At 44.6% G+C, this 18,418-nt stretch overlaps 1 pseudogene; it reads right to left on the bottom strand.

Moving 5' to 3' along the window:
• LOC130869186 (2'-5'-oligoadenylate synthase 2-like) overlaps window positions 1-18,418 on the bottom strand; it is a 68,518-nt pseudogene that overhangs the window by 34,995 nt on the left and 15,105 nt on the right.

Genomic DNA, 18,418 nt, shown 5'->3' with positions numbered 1-18,418 from the left:
GAAAGTTAAAAGTTGTAACCTTTCATTTTTTATTTAGACAAAAGGGGAAATGTTGTACAACATTAACTGAAGATATGTTACATTTATTTATGCTGTGGAATATTTGTTTAATGATGCAAGAGTGTGTTGCATTCTTTTATGTTACATTTTTTAACTCTGTGAAGTTGTGTTACTTTGCCTGCCTAAAACAACTGATTGGTCTAACAAAGATTTGAATGGCCGATAGCTAGGCAGGAGAGGGATAGGTTGGGATGCCAGACAGAGAGAATAAATAAAAGGAGAAAGAGAGAAGGGTTGAGGACTAAGAAGAGAAGGAGGAGAATGTCAGGGACCAGCCACCCAGCTTTACAGTTAGCCACAGATTAAGAAGTAAAGAAAGGTATATAGAATAAAGGTAAAATCCCAAATACAAAGGTAGATAGAATAATTTAAACTAAGAAAAGTTGACTAGAACCAAGCTAAGGCTGGGCATTCATAGGTAAGAATAATCCTCCATGTGATTTATTTGGGAGCTGTGTGGTGGGCTCCCAAAAGAGCCAAACATTAAAAAACTAACTACAGGATGGATCATTTGTGGGTATATGCCCAAGACTTATACAACAGAATCCTGGGGTAGATCTATTCCCAATTTTCCAAGGAATTGCCATTTTGATTTCCATAGTAGCTTTATAAGTTTGTAAAGGTTTTTCCCCCATAGATAACCAGAGCGTTATAGCTAAAGTGCTGCTCAGCTCTTACCAGTCTATATTTTAAGAGTTTTTGGTGACTTGAAATTATTAGACCTCTTCATATCCCAATATCTGAGTTGGGAGTCTCAGAACCACCTGCTACTCTAGATTCAGGGGATCTGACACCCTCTTTTCCTATATGTCACCTGTATATACATGGGAGACATTCTTTCTCACAAATAAACATATACAAAATGTGGGGATAAACTTCTTTTCAAAAATCATTGTGACTCATAAAACAATTAGAACAAAACAAGTTGTTTTAGGTATATAATACAAATCATATACCGTTTCTTTAAAAATTTGTTTTCTTGCATTTGGTTTGAAAAAGTTTTATTTCCTCACTCTTATGCAAATTTACAGGCAATCTTCAGTCATAGGAAACAAAATTGAGCCTAAGAGATGTTAGTCCATACAATTTTCTTTTTATAAGAGAATGGGATCCTTTTAGTAATCAAAACTCTTTATAAAGTTAAATCATCAGGGCTGGAGAGATGGCTCAGTGGTTAAGAGCATTGCCTGCTCTTCCAAAGGTCCTGAGTTCAATTCCCGGCAACCACATGGTGGCTCACAATCATCTGTAATGAGGTCTGGTGCCCTCTTCTGGCCTGCAGGCATACACACAGACAGAATATTATATACATAATAAATAAATAAATATTTTTTTAAAAAAAGTTAAATCATCAGAAAGTCTTATGGAAATTTCTACAATTTTGGTGGAACAGCTCTCCTCACCCAATCCATTTTCTATTATCAGTGAAGGAGAGAAATAGAGTGCACAGGATGAATGCTGGCCAGTGATTTCTTGTTATTTAATTTTGGTTAGTATCTTGTGATTCTTTGTTTAAGAAACTATAATATGTATATGTAGGCCTGTCTTTGTGTCTTGTTTTGCCTATGATACCATCTATATCGTTGATTTTATTATCATCTAAGTTTATTGGTTTCTCTATAAAATTATAGATCTTCATCATTCTTTTCCAGAAAATTTACTATATTATGAGGTCCCTGAGCATTTTTTGGTTTAGGAAGTTTCTGTAGAGAAACAGTTTTAGTTTTCTCTTCTTGATCTTAGAGGCTTACTTTTCCTCATTTCTTGGCCTATCTGTGTTTTCTAGTTTTTCATGTTTGATGTGGTTAATATATCGTTTTTGTGTTTTAAAGATCATCTCTACCTTAGTTAGCTTCAGCTGTCAACATGATGTAGATTAGAGTCATCTTGAGAGAACATCTATCAAGGCTTTGCCCAGATCAAAATTGGTACTTACTATGTTTGGGAAAATTGTGTTAATTGATGATTGATGTGGGAAGACTCATCTCTTCCACTGATGGTTTCAATACCCTAAGAAAGTGGGACTGAGAGGGATGAGAAGGTTAACTAAACAAGAGAGAGTGACTAAGCAAGAGAGAAAGCCAGTAAACATTTTTTCCTAGTGTCTCTTGCCTTCAGTTCCTAACTGGAGTTTCTATCCTAAGCTTCCACAGTTGTGGGTTGTGATCTGGAAATATCAGTCAAACTTATTTATTACCTCAGATGCTTTTATTTAGAGAATTCAAAAGCAGCTAGAAATGAACAAATTAGGTCAAAATGTGATACACCAAAAGTGATTTTGTTGCTGGGTAGAATGTGGGAACGTTTTCTTTTGGAGGAAATGTGGATGATATTAGGACTTTAGGTGGCAAAAGCCATAGAAAACTGTACACAGAGCTTAATTAACTATTCTTTTAGGACTGGGAATATGGGGGTGTTGAAAGTAACGCACACAGTGGAGCTTGAGCTTATAGGATTTCAGTGGGAAATAGACTTCATAAAAAATTTATCTATGGGTCATTTGTATATTTTCTTCCCAAATCATTCCAATTTTCTCCATTCCCTGAGAAGTTGTGTAAGGGAAAATTAAAAAGTAACTGGGTAATTTCTTGGACAAAGCATTGATTCTGTTGACTGTTTATTACTGATGATTTATTTAGGTCTACAGTAGAAAAAAAATGAGTGGTGTGGAAAGAAATGAAAAGTCAGTTTTGTGGAGAGAAACAACACTAGGAAGATTCAAATGGCAGTCCTGTGGTGAAAAAGAGGACAAAATTTCAAGAAGTTTAGAACCATTAAATAGAAGGCCCTTATTATTTGAAGCCTAGGAAGGTTTTTTATCTATCTAAGGTCTTCAATTTCTCAAAGGAATATGCAACTTGATTCCTAATCTGAGAAAGCAACTTCATGCAGAAGCTGCTGGAATTCTGAACCAAACATGGCAGCATCCATAACAACTTAGAAGCCAAATTGTGTGTGTTGGGGGGGGGCGTGTTGATTTTTTTTCTGGAAAAGAGAAAGAAACAAAATTTATAGTTCATAGAATTTCCTCTTTAGTTTTAGTTTAGCACTGTTGCATCCATCTATGTTTGGCAGTCAGAAAACCACAGAGGAGATTGAGATTTTATTGCATGAAGCTGTGAAGATGAAAACAGATGTATTTTTAGACGATAGGATGTTGAGATACCCAAGCTATGAGAACTGCCACGGAATGAATCCCCACCTGTCTGGTGAAGAGCTAAAGGGTTTGTTGTTTGCCCAACTGAGTTTTAGTGTTACCATGAACCAATCTTCCCTCACTGTGTCCACATTTCTCTCTCTTTCTTTTCAAAATTTATTCTTCTTGTAAACAGAGACTTCTTATTCATTTCCTGGGCACCCAGACCTGAATAATCAAACAAAAACTATATTAATTACAGCACCATTTGGCCTACTAGCTCAGGCTTATTATTAACTCACTCTTTCATCTTAACCCATGTCTATTAATCTCTGTGTTGCCATGAGGCTGTGGCCTACTGATAAGTTTCTGGGATGTCTTTCTGCTTTGGTAGCTACATGACATCTCTTAGATTCTTCCTACTCTCTCTATATATCTCATCCAACCTAGCTATATTCTGCCTTGCCATAGGCCAAAGCAGCTTTATTCATTACCCAATAAAAGCAACACTTATACAGAGGACACCACACATCACTTTTCTTATAATATATCCCAACTGCAGTTTTTCCGCTCTCCATTTTTCTCAGTCCTCTCCACTACTCCCTTCTCCACCAGATCCACTCAATCTTCATTTCTCTTCATAATAGAGCAGACATCCCAGAGAATTGAAATAAGACTAGGCACATATCAAAGGCTGGATGAGTCAACCTGGTAGAAGAAAAAGGGTTCCAAGAGCAGGCAAAAGAGTCAGAGACATCCCCCACTCCCACTGTTATCAGTTGCACAAAAACAGCAACTTTATGTACATAAAGATTCCACACCAGCATGGGCTGGGACCAAGAATCTTGGTGGAGGGTGTCCGGATTGAATGAATGCACACAGCACGAGGTTGAGGTGGAACAGCTTCTTTATTGTAATGCTGGGGCTGGCTTTTATACCATGGCACCAAATGAGGAGGGGGCTGTGAAAGGACTGTAGCCTGACCCAGGCAGGGATCAAGGAACGGTCACCATGCTCTCAAAATTCCTTCCCCCTCTCCAGGAGCAGAGGGAATTTATTATGTTTTCTTTGCAGATAAGCACCTCAAATGGGGGCAGGGCTATCATAGCTCGGGGCTGCAGTTCCCACAAAGTGCTTTCCTCATAGGCCTAGAGACAGTGGTGGGAGGAAACATCATACTGAGGTCATACACAAGAGGGCTGCACGGTCATCTAATAACAGCCAAGCACATTCTGAGTGTTCAGTATCTTCTGCACAGGGCTGGTCATGCATGTGTACTCCTGCTCATGCCAGATTTACTGCAGAGCAGTTTGTTGCATTTATATCATGCATCTCAGGCTTACAGAGTCTGAGATTTGTGTGTGTTTACGAGAAATTATACATGTATGAATGGAGGTAATACAGGACATTGAGTGTCTTCCTTTATAGTTTGTCACCTGATCCATATTTTCTCTGTGAGCAAGGAGCTGGGCTGGCATCCAGAAAGCCACAGAGATTCTCCTGTCTCTGCCCCCATAGTGCTAGGGTTACAGGTCCATGACTAACACTTCCTAAGTTAGGTGGATGTTGGTGATTTGAACTCAGGTCCTCGTGGTGTTCAAATTGCCATTATCCACTGGGCTATCTCCCCAGTCACTGTGTGTTTATACTGCATGATTTTCTGTAGTGCCTAACTTAATATCACATGACTTTATGTGTCTAGGTTCTGAGAAGAGCAATGTGTGTGTGTGTCCTATGAACTTGTAGATGGACAGCAGGCTATGGAATAGCTGTATGTGTGCAATTGTGTGGGGATGCATAGCACATTTGAGTGGATTTGGCATGCAGCAGGCTGTGTCTTAGGTGTGTGCACATGTGTGGCTGTGGCCGTGGCTACAGCAGGTCACACCATCAGGCTTTGATGCTGACATAGGACAAAGTCACCTACCGATGGAGTTGGGGACATGCCTGGTCACTCACTGACTCATGGGCTTATTTTCAATTTGAAGGTCCAGCAGAGTAGAGCTCATTGGCTATGTCATCTTGGGTAGTCTTGTGGCAGGGTCCTCTCTTAGGTTGTCACCCACACTGCCATTTCTAAGGGGTCCTTCTGTGGTGCCCCGACTTCCTTACTAGAAAGCTGTCTGAGGTTGGGGAATTCTATGACTAAGACAGGTTTCTGGGGGAACCATATTACAGTTTATTTCTGGATCATTCCCTATGGGCCCCCTCCCTTTGCAGTTTCGACAGCATGCAGCTGCTCCTTTTCCCAGGCCTCTCATTCCCTGATGCCTGAGACTCTACTGTTTCCATGGCTTTCTTAAGCCAAGATCAGTGACCTTGTCTTTAAGTTAACAGCAGCAGTTCACACAGTGGCCATCTGGGGATGCTGTGTTCCTCAAATATAAAGCCTCAACTATTATCTACACTCCCCAAGCCCCAGTGTGCATTCAGGGGTGTCCCTGGTTGTCTTTGGATAGAGCTGGACAATTTTTTTTCCTGTGGGGGAATGATTCCTTTATTTATTTATTTATTTATTTATTTATTTATTTATTTAAGATTTCTGCCTTCTCCCCGCCACCGCCTCCCATTTCCCTCCCCCTCTCCCAACCAAATCCCCCTCCCTCATCTGCCCAAAGAGCAGTCAGGGTTCCCTGCCCTGTGGGAAGTCTAAGGACCTCCCCCCTCCTTCCAGGTCTAGTAAGGTGAGCATCCAAACTGCCTAGGCTCCCCCAAAGCCAGTACGTGCAGTAGGATCAAAACCCAGTGCCATTGTTCTTGACTTCTCAGCAGTCCTCATCGTCCGCTATGTTCAGCGAGTCCAGTTTTATCCCATGCTTTTTTACACCCAGTTTGAGCTGGGCAATTTTTAATTTTGGAGATACATTGTGTGTCAGGCCTGGTATAAGATCTTCAAGTAGAGGGTCATTTCATGCATAATATAACATGTGTATGCATGTTGGAGGGTGGAGTGGTGATGGCTAGGTTTCCAGGGGCAGATAGCACTCCTCTGACAAGTTATGCATCCTCACTAACTCTCCCACAGACACGAAGGCCTCTGGCCTTGTCTGAGGTTTCCCTTGGGAAAGCATGCCTCAGTTATTAAATTTCAGTGAGTTCTCTGCTGCCTCATGTTTAGAAAGACAAAATCCACAGTCAGCCACAAATATTGCTGGTAAACTGAGGGGACATCTAAGGTGCCTTCATTCGCTCTGTGAGCCAGCTTGCTACTTAATGTCCTTCTCTGATGGATTCTCATTTCCCACTCTCAAAATTCTAAATCCCTTTTCCCCAGCTCAGCCCTAAAGTGATCCTCTGTTTGGGTGAATTTATCAAATGATAAATACTTTCAGTTCAGGAATAGAAGGTGTTGGTTGGCGAGATTGTCAGTAATGTGACTGGTCACAATCATGAGTACCTATGTTGGAAGCCCAGGACTCATGAAAATACCAGGAGTGGTGGCACAGGATTATAGTTGCAGAGCTGGAGAGATGAAGAGAAGAGGGTGCCCAGGGCTCTGTCCAGTCAGTCAAGATTAATGTGTAATTCCAGGTCAGAGAGAGACCAGATTTCAGAAAAGATGGATGACTGCTGAGGTGTGTTAGCCATGGTTCATGATCACATCTACCCCACAATAAATCCACATATGATGAGAGAGCGTGAGAGAGAGAGAGAGAGAGACTATGAAAAAGAGGGGTCTAAAGAAAATGAGGGGCAAGGGATGGCAATGGTGGTAGAAAGGGTAGCACACTTCCTCTAAGGTGTAACCTAGATCTAGCTGCACCCATGTGACATGAAATCAGAAGGGGACTCTCTGGGAATGTTCTGATTTGGGGGGCAAATAACAGGATGTTTGTCGGTGGGAGGAGAATAATACCAATTTTGAGTATTATACCCAAAGGATGCTCAATTTTATACCACAAGGACATGTGTTCAACTATGTTCATCGCAACATTGTTTGTTATAGCCAGAACCTGGAAACCAAATGCCCCTCAACCAAAGAATGGTTAAATAAAATGTGGTACATTTACATAATAGAGTACCACACAGTGGTTAAAAAAACAATGACATCTTAAAATTTCCATGGAAATGGATGGATCTAGAAAAAAAAAACATATTGAGTGAGGGAACCCAGACAGAGAAATATAAATATCATATGTACTCACTCATAAATGGCTTTTACACATAGATCAAAGAAAAACCAGCCTACAGTTCACAACCCCAGAAAACCCAGACAGCAAAGAGGACCCTAAGAGAGACATACATGAATCTACTTAGGAAGGAGAAAAAGACATCTCCTGAGTAAATTGGGAGTCACAGGAGAGGGTAGAAGGAAAGAGGGGATAAAAGCAGAGGAGTGGGGGAAAAGTATAGCTCAATAAAAACAACAAAAAAGCAAACCTTAAAGAAAAGTAAAAAAAAAAAGACACTGAAACTGAAGTCAGGCTGTCTGCAGCATTGCACTGCAGTTGGTCCCCTTCCTTCAGGTCCTCAGATCCCAGGTCAGGCTGACAAGATCTGCACAGGTCAATGAAAGTCAACAAGTGGCGCCTGAACCAGGGACCTGAATGAAAAGTTACAAGAGGACTGGTGGACCCCTGCATTAGTAAGGAAGTAGGCAGGGATTAATGATGGGCAAAACCCAGGAAAACTGGCACCATATATTGAGTTGATACATCATTTCTTTAAAGTGACAGGTACTACAATGTGTAAATCCCTGTTGAAGAGTGTTGGGATTTAATATCAAACTGTGATACTTAGTTTCCTGAAAAGGGCACTTTAGATCCCAGAGTGTGGAGTCAAGTGAAAGGAAAAATAGTGAAAACCCATTGACAAGAAGAAGGAATTCTGATACAATTCTGGGTAACATGGACATTGGTCTATATCCTGATACAAACAATAAATGGGGACAAGCCAAAGGATTTAGAAAAGACTATGACAGATTCTTCATGGGTATGAGATAAATAATGAAACACACACACACCCCACAAAATCTCACAAGCTAAAAAGGGCCTTTTTTCCAGTGCAAGTTCAGAAGGGACCCAGTGAAACAAAATCAAAAGTAAAAATGTCAGTTTTGTTCAAGGATGAACACCTGGCTGTCCACTCCCCTGCCTGACCTGTTATACCCTCCTCTGCCTCCGGATTGTGAGAGTGCAATGAATGGGGGAGGGGAAAATGATGTTCTGCCATTCCCTAGAAGAGCACCTTTGTTTTCTGGGAATGAGGACACATGGCATACATTACCAGGTTCTGGAAAAAAGACAGAGGTAATTTCTAATACAGACAGTTGATGCCCAGCAAGATTTGTTTCTCATCCTCCGCAGGTGATCAGGTGTCGTGTGGCTGATGGAGAGGCAGAAATCCTACTCTTAAGCAACTGGCATGTGAGGATGCTGATGCTGTAGGCCAGGCTGCCACCCGTCCCTTCTGACAGGAAGGACTTGTCAATGAGTATATCCACTACTGTGCAATATTGGGCCTCATCATGCTCAGGGGTTGACTAGGGCTATGGCCTCCAAGAGCAGGAACAACTTCATTTTCCAGGAAACTGATGGAAGATAATATCTCTGTTGGTTTGTCTGCTTAGGACTCACAAGTTGCAGTCCCCAGTAATTGTGCTGCTGTCCCAAGGGCTGTTGACTCTGCAGTCCCTGCTCTTACCCGAGGGGAACAAGATTAGGAGGTACCCTCCTGGTGCATAGTAATCCTATAGTCCCCATATGCATTCTCTCTGCCTCCCCTTCATGGTATAGGACTTGAGGCACAATATGAACTAATACACAAAGTTCAGGCTTGTCTTTCTCAGTGAAATATCCTAGGAAGAGGCAGGGTGTCAAGCCAATGGTATAGGCAAACCAAATTAATGTAGGGCTTGCTGAGAGGGTATTTTGGTTTAGGGCATCCCATTCATTAACTATAGGTTGATAATATTTTGGGGCCACCCAAGAGGACAGAAGAAAAGGTCAGGGACCAGTCTTTCATCTGTCTTATCTTTAGTGGGTTGTGCTTGTCCCACCGAACCACCCATCTTCTTCCAGCACCTGTGTAAGATCTTTAGTCAGGAAAAGATTTTGGGTGGGCATGATGTTATCAGGAATGAATGTTATCGACTTTGACAGCAGAGGGAGTAATTAGGATCACAATGTGAGGGCCTTTCCAATGGGGATTTAGAGTCTCCTTTAGATGATGTTTCACCCAGACCAGGTATCTCAGTTGGTAGTTATGTGGTTCAACAGACGGCCAATCATACAGATGGCAGAACAAGAGAAACAGTCCATCATGAGTCCTTTGTCACATCTGTAGTGACCGAAGTAAGGCAAATTAGATATCTCAGCAATTAAATCAGACTTAAGTTTTGGGTAGGTTGGAGGGGGCCTCCCAAACATTATCTCATAGAAAATTAGACCCTCTATATAAAAGGCATTGCTGACCTGGAGGAGGGCAAAGGGAATGAGTGTGGTCTAGTCTTCATCAGTCTCTAGGGTTAATTTAGTGACGGTCACCTTTGTTTATCCCTATCCTCCTTCTGCTGGACTCTTCCAGAATGATTGACATGCAGGCAATAGGTTTCCCCAACGGAAACTTGTCTATGATCTAGCATTCTCAGGCTATTGAGGGGGCAGGGACAAGTTAAAAATTAAGGAGTTTAAAAGAGAACCTTATATGTTTCAGGACTTTTACTTATCTGGAGTCTGTTTGAGCTGTGACAGATGGATTCAAGCCTTCTGACCTTCTGGACTCCCCTAATCTCTCATGAATTTTTAGTTGATCAAAGGAGATAAAAGTTCTAGTAGCCTTTTCATTTGCACTGAAATCCACATTGTAGAAAAAGCAGTTAACAGGTGCCTGTAAACAGCTGGAACAAATTTGGGGACATAACAAAAGTATGGCTCTCTCTGGTCTTCTCCCCTTCATAACCTACTAAATAAAGTAAACTCCCTGGGTGCTGCAGTTCTCGGATGAGAAGTGGTACAGGGGCCTGCACGGTCCTCAGTAATGTTCCTTTTCTGCAGAGACCAAAGAGAACACGAGGCACAAATGAACCCATGTGTATAAATTTATTACGGGGAGGGTGAGGGCGTGACGGACATTGAGGGAAGGGGAGAGAGAGAGAGAGAAAGAGAGAGATAAAGAGAGAGAGAGAGAGAGAGAGAGAGAGAGAGGAGAGAGAGAGGAGAGAGAGGCCAAGAATAGTGCTTCCAGCTTTTTAAAGGGGACCCAGCACACGTGCATCAAAGGATATGTTCTGCGCGTGCGCACAGGGGCCTCTGCGCCAGACACTGGGTGCATGTGCTTCTGGGAAATGTAGTTTTCCCAGGGGAATAGCCCTCAGTGTGACAGAGCCAGGGAGAGAAGCGACAGACAACCTTTGCACGAGGATGCATGGGGCTAAGCCTTTATGCACCAATGGAGTTGAAACGCTGGGGTGAGGGCCGTTGGCAGTCAAGAAGGAAAGGGCAGCTCTCAAAGCTAAGGCAGGAGGTATCAACCAGCCTTGGCATGAAGCTTTGTATAGAACTACCCTCTGAGACAAACTACCGCCATCTTCAGGAGTCGACCTAAGCCAGCTCGTCTAATAACATCACAACTGGGGGCCTGCTGACTGTTCGTCTTCCCCCTTGGAAGAGTGGTGTGGGAAGGTTAAGGACTCTTACTTGAGAATTCAGCAACCAGTTCCAACCAGCTGTATGCTGCTCTGATCTATTTACACGTGGTCTCCAGGAGGGGTTAGAGGTAAAAGATGAGGAGACAGGGTGCCCTCTAGGCATCCCTGGGAAAGCCACCATTCTTGGTGGGTGAGGACATTCCAGTGCAGCAGAGTTAGAGTCACCTCAGCCCCGCCCATGACCCCTCACCCACATGCTGCAGGTAAGCCCAAAGAATTCCTTGGTTCCTCACATCTTGGTTTGTCCCAGGATCTTAGGAGGAGGGGTACATGTTGTTTGCATTTCCCCAAGAGAAGGGGTTTTTAGCAGCAGGGGTGGAGGGAGATGGTTGACTGGCTGCTGGGCTGGACACCTCTGCATTCACACAGGCGGGGAAGGCTTGTAGATGGAGTGAAGAGCTCAGCAAAGATGCAGTGAGATACTGAGAACTAACTGGGACTACCAGAAATGAAGGGCAAGGGAGGGGCTCAACCTTAGTGAGACAGGGTGAGTCTGGAGCTGAAGAGAGGCATGAAGAGAAGGAAACAGGGAAAAAACATATAGAATGGGAACACAGCACGCTGCTTGGGGCAAGCATCTCTGAAGTTCACTTTCACAGAGGGGTGTCCACTATGTGAGACCCTGGGGTGGGAGGGGGAGCAGATCCGAAGTCTTGATTTCAAGCAGAGTGTCTGGGAGTGCAGGAGAGAGGTGGGGACCAGCCAGGGAGGACTAGACCTGTTCCCTTCTGTAACATGGCCCGAGTCTTTAAATCGATGGCCAGCCGGCTCTAGAGGCTTCATCTAGCACTTTTATCCCAGATATGGATTCCAACTCAGATACCCACGGTGGGGTAGATTTGAGCTCTGCAGCTTCCTGGGGTCTGTACTACCCGGGGAGAAAAAGACAGGTGGGGTGGGAGCTTAAAGAAAGGTGTGGTGGCAGACGCCTTTAATCCCAGCACAGGCAGGTGAATCTCTGTGAGTTTGAGGCCAGCCTTGTCTGCAGAGTGAGTTCCAGATCATTCAGGGCCACACAATGAGAACCTGTCTCCAGAAAAGAATCTGGGAAACCTATTTGGGAAGCACAACAACAAACTCTCACACCAGAAGACACAACACAATGTCTCAGCTTCCAACTGGGAAATACACAGGTGAGTCTGGGGACAGTGTTCAGCATCTCACAATGCACAGTACAGCCTTCTCATCTTGTCTCCGGAAGTCAAGAGTGCCAAGGGGGCACAGAAAGAAGAATGAAGTGTGCCTGCCTGTGGGAGGGTAGCCTGGAAGGCTGTGCCTGGTGTATCTTGGGGGGAGGGGGATGGAGTTCCAATCCTTCCACAGTACAATTTTACCCCTTGCTTGGTAGCCACTTTCAAAGCTACAGGTGACCATGTGACAATTCTAGGGTTTTTTTGTTTTGTTTTGTTTGTTTCTTTGTTTGTTTTTGAGACAGGGTTTCTCTATAACTTTAGAGCCTGTCCTGGAGCTAGCTCTTGTAGACCAGGCTGGCCTCAAATGACAATTCTAGGTTTTTAAAAGTGTGAAAATTCATCAATGAAGCATTTAATCTAATCTACTTACTATGTGCCCTCTTTTCTTGTTTTTGTTTTTCTCTGTCTGTGTATTGCATGCACGTGTATGCATCTTTGCATGTGTGTACATGCATATGTCATTTGTATGCATGTTTTGTGTATGTACATGCATATGTCTACATGTATAAGGCCCTGGGATGCTGTGAGGACTCATCGTCTGTCACTATTCCACCTCATTTATTGAGGCAGGCTTTATCAATCAAACCCAGAGATAGCTGATATGGTTAGCTTTGTTAGCTGGCTTGCTCTGGGGATTCTGTTGAGTCAGGCTTCCAAGGTTGGAATCATAAGGAGGCTGCCACACCCACCCTGCATTTATGTGGGTTCTGGGGAAATGAACTCTGCTGAATCACTTCCTCAGATGTCCCCATCCTTCCACTCCTCCCTGCCTCATGATTCCGACTCTCAGTTATCTGGGTCTTTAAGTACCCAGAGCAGGGCAGATGACTGACTGAAAGAACTCCTGGAGTCCAGTTTTTGGTTCTTTGAGGGGCTCAGTAATTCCAAATCACTATAGCAAGAAAGCCCTATGATTGATTTGTGACAGAGCCACCCACTTTCTTACTGGCACTTTCCATAGCTGCACTCTCTGCCCTAAGCCTCCACTTTGTAGTTCAAAACAGAGGGAGGAAAGCCACTCATTTGCTTCTTTGGCTAGAAGATGCCAACACCAGCGGTCACCTTCTCCCATGTGGCCTGTGGGATCAGCTGGATCCAGGATTACTGGTCTAAAGGAGAGTTAAGAGTTAGAGACTAGGAAAGGACTGTTTGTTTACGAGACTGCTGGCTCTATTCCCATCAAAGACACAATGTATCCTGGCAGCCTAGGTCAAGCAATTTGAATCTACTAAAGAGTCAAAGTAACTTCCTAGAATTATTGTAGTTGAAATCCAAAAACCCTTCTAAAGCTGTTTACTTCACACAGTGAACCATAGTGATGACCCCTTTCAAGAGACTCTCACCCAACTACAAGATGTCACAGTACAGTGTTGCTAAGGAGGTCAGCACTGGTGTGTGTGTGTGTGTGTGTGTGTGTGTGTGTGTCTATGCACACTTGAGCCTGGAAATGGCAATGCTGTTTCTCAGGGATATCCTGCCACCTCAGACCCCTCTCAGATCGGCTAACACACACATTTCACATTTCGACATAACAGAAGAAAGAAAGCAGTGAGGGAGCCCTCTGCCTGCCCCCTCCTCCCCTTCTGCATCCCTTCTGTCTGGCCAGGCCCTTCTACTCCCTAGGTTGGGTTTTCTCACTCATCTGGCAGCTTCTCCCTCAGTTTCACACTGGGAATGAACAAGACCCTGGGGGAAAAGAATCCAGGTCATGGAAGAAATAGCACAGAAGGGTATTGGGTTAATTTAGAACAGGGTGGGGGACGGGGACACAGGCACCTCTTTTTCTGGATCTGGGTCAGTGAAAACGTCCTTATCAGCTCATCTTCGAAGTTGTAGTTGACTGTCCAGAAGATGCAAAGCTGCTTGCATTTGATGGCCAGGTCTAGGATGGTCCGGAAGTCTTTGGCAGTGTTGAAATTATTCATGCCACTGCCCTGCTCCCAGGCCTACACCGTGAGAAGCTCCAGGGCATACTTTGGGGGCAAGGATGCTTTTGGCTTCATTTTCCTTTCACACAGATTGGGAGAGTGGAGATGTCAGGTGACCTTGGAGAGGCAGAGGGGCCCAGTGTGTCTCATGGACTGCTTGGGTTGCAGCTGGGCAACATGGTTATGAAACAGAACTTGAAAGAGGGAGCCCTGACTCCTAGGTAGGCTTGCTAGACTCAGCAGCAGACAGAGTGGTACACATGGTGTCCTGTGTTTGGGCAGCAATGTAACTCCTGGCTGATAGGACCCTCTGTAGGCTAGCTATGAGCCCTGTACCATGGATTGCCATGTCAGAGGAAGATTGGCTGTGGGATGGGGAGGTAGGTTGAGTAGTAAGCAGAGAGGGTAAGGAGGGGGAGGGGTGGTGCTTGAGGGAGTCATGTGACTTGCTGAAATTCAAATCAGAGCAAACCAGTCCCCCAGGCCTCAGCCACTTATGATGATTTGAGTCTCAGCCACAGCTTCCTGTTGCCTTCTGAGAGACAACATGGTGTCCATACAGCTGTACTGGTAACCTGTGGCATGCAACTTTAACTTCCATCCATGTTTCTCAGGAGAACTTGGCTGCCACTGAATTCTTTGACCAATGTGCGGTCAGAACAAGCTGCACATTGCTCTGATGCTAGGAGGCTCTATAGGCCTGACCCAAATACACAAGTACTGAAATGCAATCAGAAGACCCATGGCTAAATGAGCAACAGCTTCCCTCCAGAGGCCCAGCCCCAAGCATGGGAGGATTTGGGGGTTCAGGACAGTTGGCAAAGCTGGTATCCTAGCTTGTTGGTAAAACAACAACCACATTGGCCAAAGCAGGGTCTGGCTGACCTGTTTGTACCAAGTGAATCAGACTCTTCAGTTTGGTGGGTTGGGGATTTAATGAACTCACTCTGAAGCTCTGTAAAACAGGTGGAAAACTCTCCCCCCACTTGATGACTGATGATTTACATAATGCAATGAGAGCCTTGTAGGCTTTGGGTCTGGAGGTGAAGCCAGGATGCAGATGACCTGACATGGGAGCAAAGTGTATGTTAGTCCTATTGTATATGGTAAGTAACAGAGTGAAAAAAACCAATCTTTTTTGAGACAGGATTTTATGTAGCCAAGGTTGTCATTAAACTTGGTATGTAGCCAAAGTTGATCTTGAATTTCTGATCTTCCTGACTCTGCCTTCCGACTGCTGAGATCACAGGTGAGTACTCCCATGCCAGTGTATGGGAGTTGAACCCAGGTTTTGGTGATGTTAGACAAACTCTCTACAGACCTCAAAACTGTGGGTTTTCAAAAAACTTTATTATTTATTCATTTATGTGGTTTTTCATGACAGGGTTTCCATGGCTGTTCTGGAACTCACTTTTTAGACCAGGCTGGCCTCAAGCTCACAGAGATTCACCTGTCTCTGCTTCCTGAGTGCTGGGATTAAAGGTGTGTGCCACGAACGCCTGGCTAAAAACTTTATTTTTATTTGGATGGGTGTGATGTGTTCACACACATGCAAATGTGAGAGGCTGTAGGGGCCAGAAGAAGGAACCAGGTCCCCTGGAGCTGGAGTTAAAAGGTGTGAGCCACCGAACTCTAGTGCTGGGAACCAAACTTGGGTCCTCTGAAAGAGCAGCAAACCCCCCTTAGCCAGTGAACCCATCCTATTTTTTTTTTGACAAGTGCAATTTCATTCTGGGGGAAATTTCTTTTGAACCGTGTATATATATATTTGAATTACTGATGGGTATCCAAGATGCAGACAGTAGTGACTCCATGGTCTGGTGGGTGCTGGTAATTTCACAGTAGTACACACACCTGTGGTACCCACTAGGGCAGCCACCAGCCACTGTGGCTGATTGTATTTGAGATCATTAAAAGGAAAAGAGACAAAAATTCAGCTCTTTGGTAGCTCCAGCCACACCTCAAGCTCTCAGTGGATTCAGAACACAGGTCTAGATGTTTCTCAGTGTTGGAGAAAGACCTTCCTGTCTGTTCTGAGCTCGTTTGCACACTGCTGTTGCTGAGGTATCTTTAGTTCACCTCTCATTTTTGTCAACACAGTTTCACTGGGATGGAGTTGCCCCTGTTTGTGAATCTATCGCACAAGGCTGTTTTCAGATTGAAATGTCAAAGCCAAGTAGTGGGAAAACTGTGGCCTCCTAGGCTGAAAACATTTGCTGTGTTGCTATATAGGTGAGTTTTCTGTCAACTTGACACAAAGCTAAGCACACCTGAGAAGAGGGAGTCTCAACCGAGGAGCTGCCTCCACCAGACTGGCCTAAGGCCTCATCTGTGGGGGCTTTTTCTCGATCGATGAATGATGTGGAAGGGCACAGCCCTCTGGGGGTCCTGAGTTGTATAAGAAAGCAGGCTGAGCAATCTAGATGGAGCAAGCCAGTGAGCAGTGTTCCTCCATGGCCTCTGTTTCAGTTCCTGCTGCCAGGTTCCAGCCCTGACTTTCCTCCATGACTCACGCAACTGTGAGAGGAACTAAACCCTTTCTTCCCCAAGATGATTTGGTCAGTGGTTGTATTTGGGTTTTTTGTTTGTTTCATAACAGGGTTTCTCTGTGTAGCTCTGACTGGCCTCGAGCTCACAGAGATCTGCCTGCCTCTGCCTCCAGAGTGCTGGGATTAAAGGTGTGCATTGCCATTGCCCAATTTGGCCAGTGTTTATCACAGTGACAGGAGGCAGACTAGCACAGCTGCTATTTCAAGAGCAAACAGACAAAAGTGAGCTGAAGCCCATTCTATAGACTCCTGTTTATTCTGAGAGAAATCAAAACAGCTGGTTTTTGTTTGCAGTTGGGGAGAGATGTGTCAAACCCAGGATCCTCATGCTAGGCAAGTACTCTGCCTTTGAGCTCCAGCCACAAACAATGGGTAAGAGCTGTTTGCTTTACCTTGGGGTGAGGACATTGAACACAGAGCCTTGTACATGCTAAGCAAATGTTTTACCCTGATTACCCCTGGGCCCCAAGAACAACTCAGGTGGAAGATATTATAGTCTTCATAATTCTAATATAGGAAATACACACACACACACACACACACATAGTAGCTTGGCCTTTGTATGTGCATGGATGTGAGAATATATGTGTGTGTGAGAGAGAGAGAAAAAGAGAGAGAGAACATGAAGCAGCCTAGAGTCAATCTGAGAAGTTGATTTTGATGCAGGGACCAGCCCACTGTAGGCAGCACCATTCCCTTGACTGATTAAGAGCTAGCCAAGATAAACCTATAAGTGAGACAGCAAGCAGCATTCCCCCATGGTTTCTGCTTCAAGTTCCTTCCTTGAGTTTCTGCCCTGACTTCCCTCCATGATGGCCCTCCATGATGGACTGAGATCTGGACGTGTAAGCCAAACAAACCCTTTTTTCTCTAAGTTGCTTTGTGAATGTGGGTGCATGTGCCTGTCTGCGCACACCCATGAGAGTCCAAAGGAGGATGTTGGCTGTCTTGATGCATCATCCTTCACCTTATGCCACTGTGACAGGGTCTCCCCCTGAACTTCAATCTGATTCAGCTAGACCGTTTCTCTCTCCACCCGTACCCCTAGTGTGCCTCCAGTAGAGCCTGGCGTTTTATACAGGTGGTGGGGATAAAACTCAGGTCCCCATGACTGAATGGCAAACACATACCGTGGAGCTATCTCATCAGTCTATTTTGAGATCTTTCATTCGTCCATATATTTCTGTATCTGCCACCTGTGAATGGGCTTTCTGAGGAGGAGTTTTCTTCACCCAATTTCCTGTCTCTTACCTCACAAATCTGCCCCCCACATTCTGTTCTTTAGTTCCCTTTTCCACAGAGAAAATGAAGGGATGTTGTCTATGATCTGTTTGTAACTGTATGTGCTATCCCTCACACACCATGGAGAACAGAGCCAGCAGCTCCTTAAGGCTGCCTGGACTGCTTACATGAGAGTGGGATTGCATGTAGGTGCCTGGGGGCCTGGGCAAAAACTGGGAGAGAATTACCCAACCCTCCCTGGTTTTTCCTCCACGTTTTCCAGAATTTTCTCAGGAGCTAGGGTCTGTGGACTCCTCCCTAGTGCATCATAGGTGGGCAGGACATCAAAGTTGACACTTTCATTGAGACTCCTGGATTTCAAGGTGAAGCTCAGCACCCTGGGGGCCATCCACTTTGAAGTCTCAAACTTCACCTCCAGCTCCTGGGTCCTTTGGAAGACTTTTAATTGCCTCTGGATGCCCTGGACAAACAGTGAGCGCTCCTCTTTTTGGGAGTGGTAACTCTTCAGAGGACTGAGAAACACTACAATATCAGCATCTGATCCATACTTCAGAGCCGCGCCTTTGCCAGTGGATCCTCCCTAGGAGGAAAGAGAAGGTGAGATGCTGCCTCCCCTCACCCTTGTCTCCCTGGTTCCCAAGAGCTGGCGCTGCTACAGGCCA

This window comes from Chionomys nivalis, unplaced genomic scaffold (assembly GCF_950005125.1).
Source record: "Chionomys nivalis unplaced genomic scaffold, mChiNiv1.1 scaffold_77, whole genome shotgun sequence".
Lineage (NCBI taxonomy): Eukaryota > Metazoa > Chordata > Mammalia > Rodentia > Cricetidae > Chionomys > Chionomys nivalis.
The sequence above is the reverse complement of the archived record's forward strand: the minus strand, read 5'-3'. Positions and strand labels throughout refer to the sequence as shown.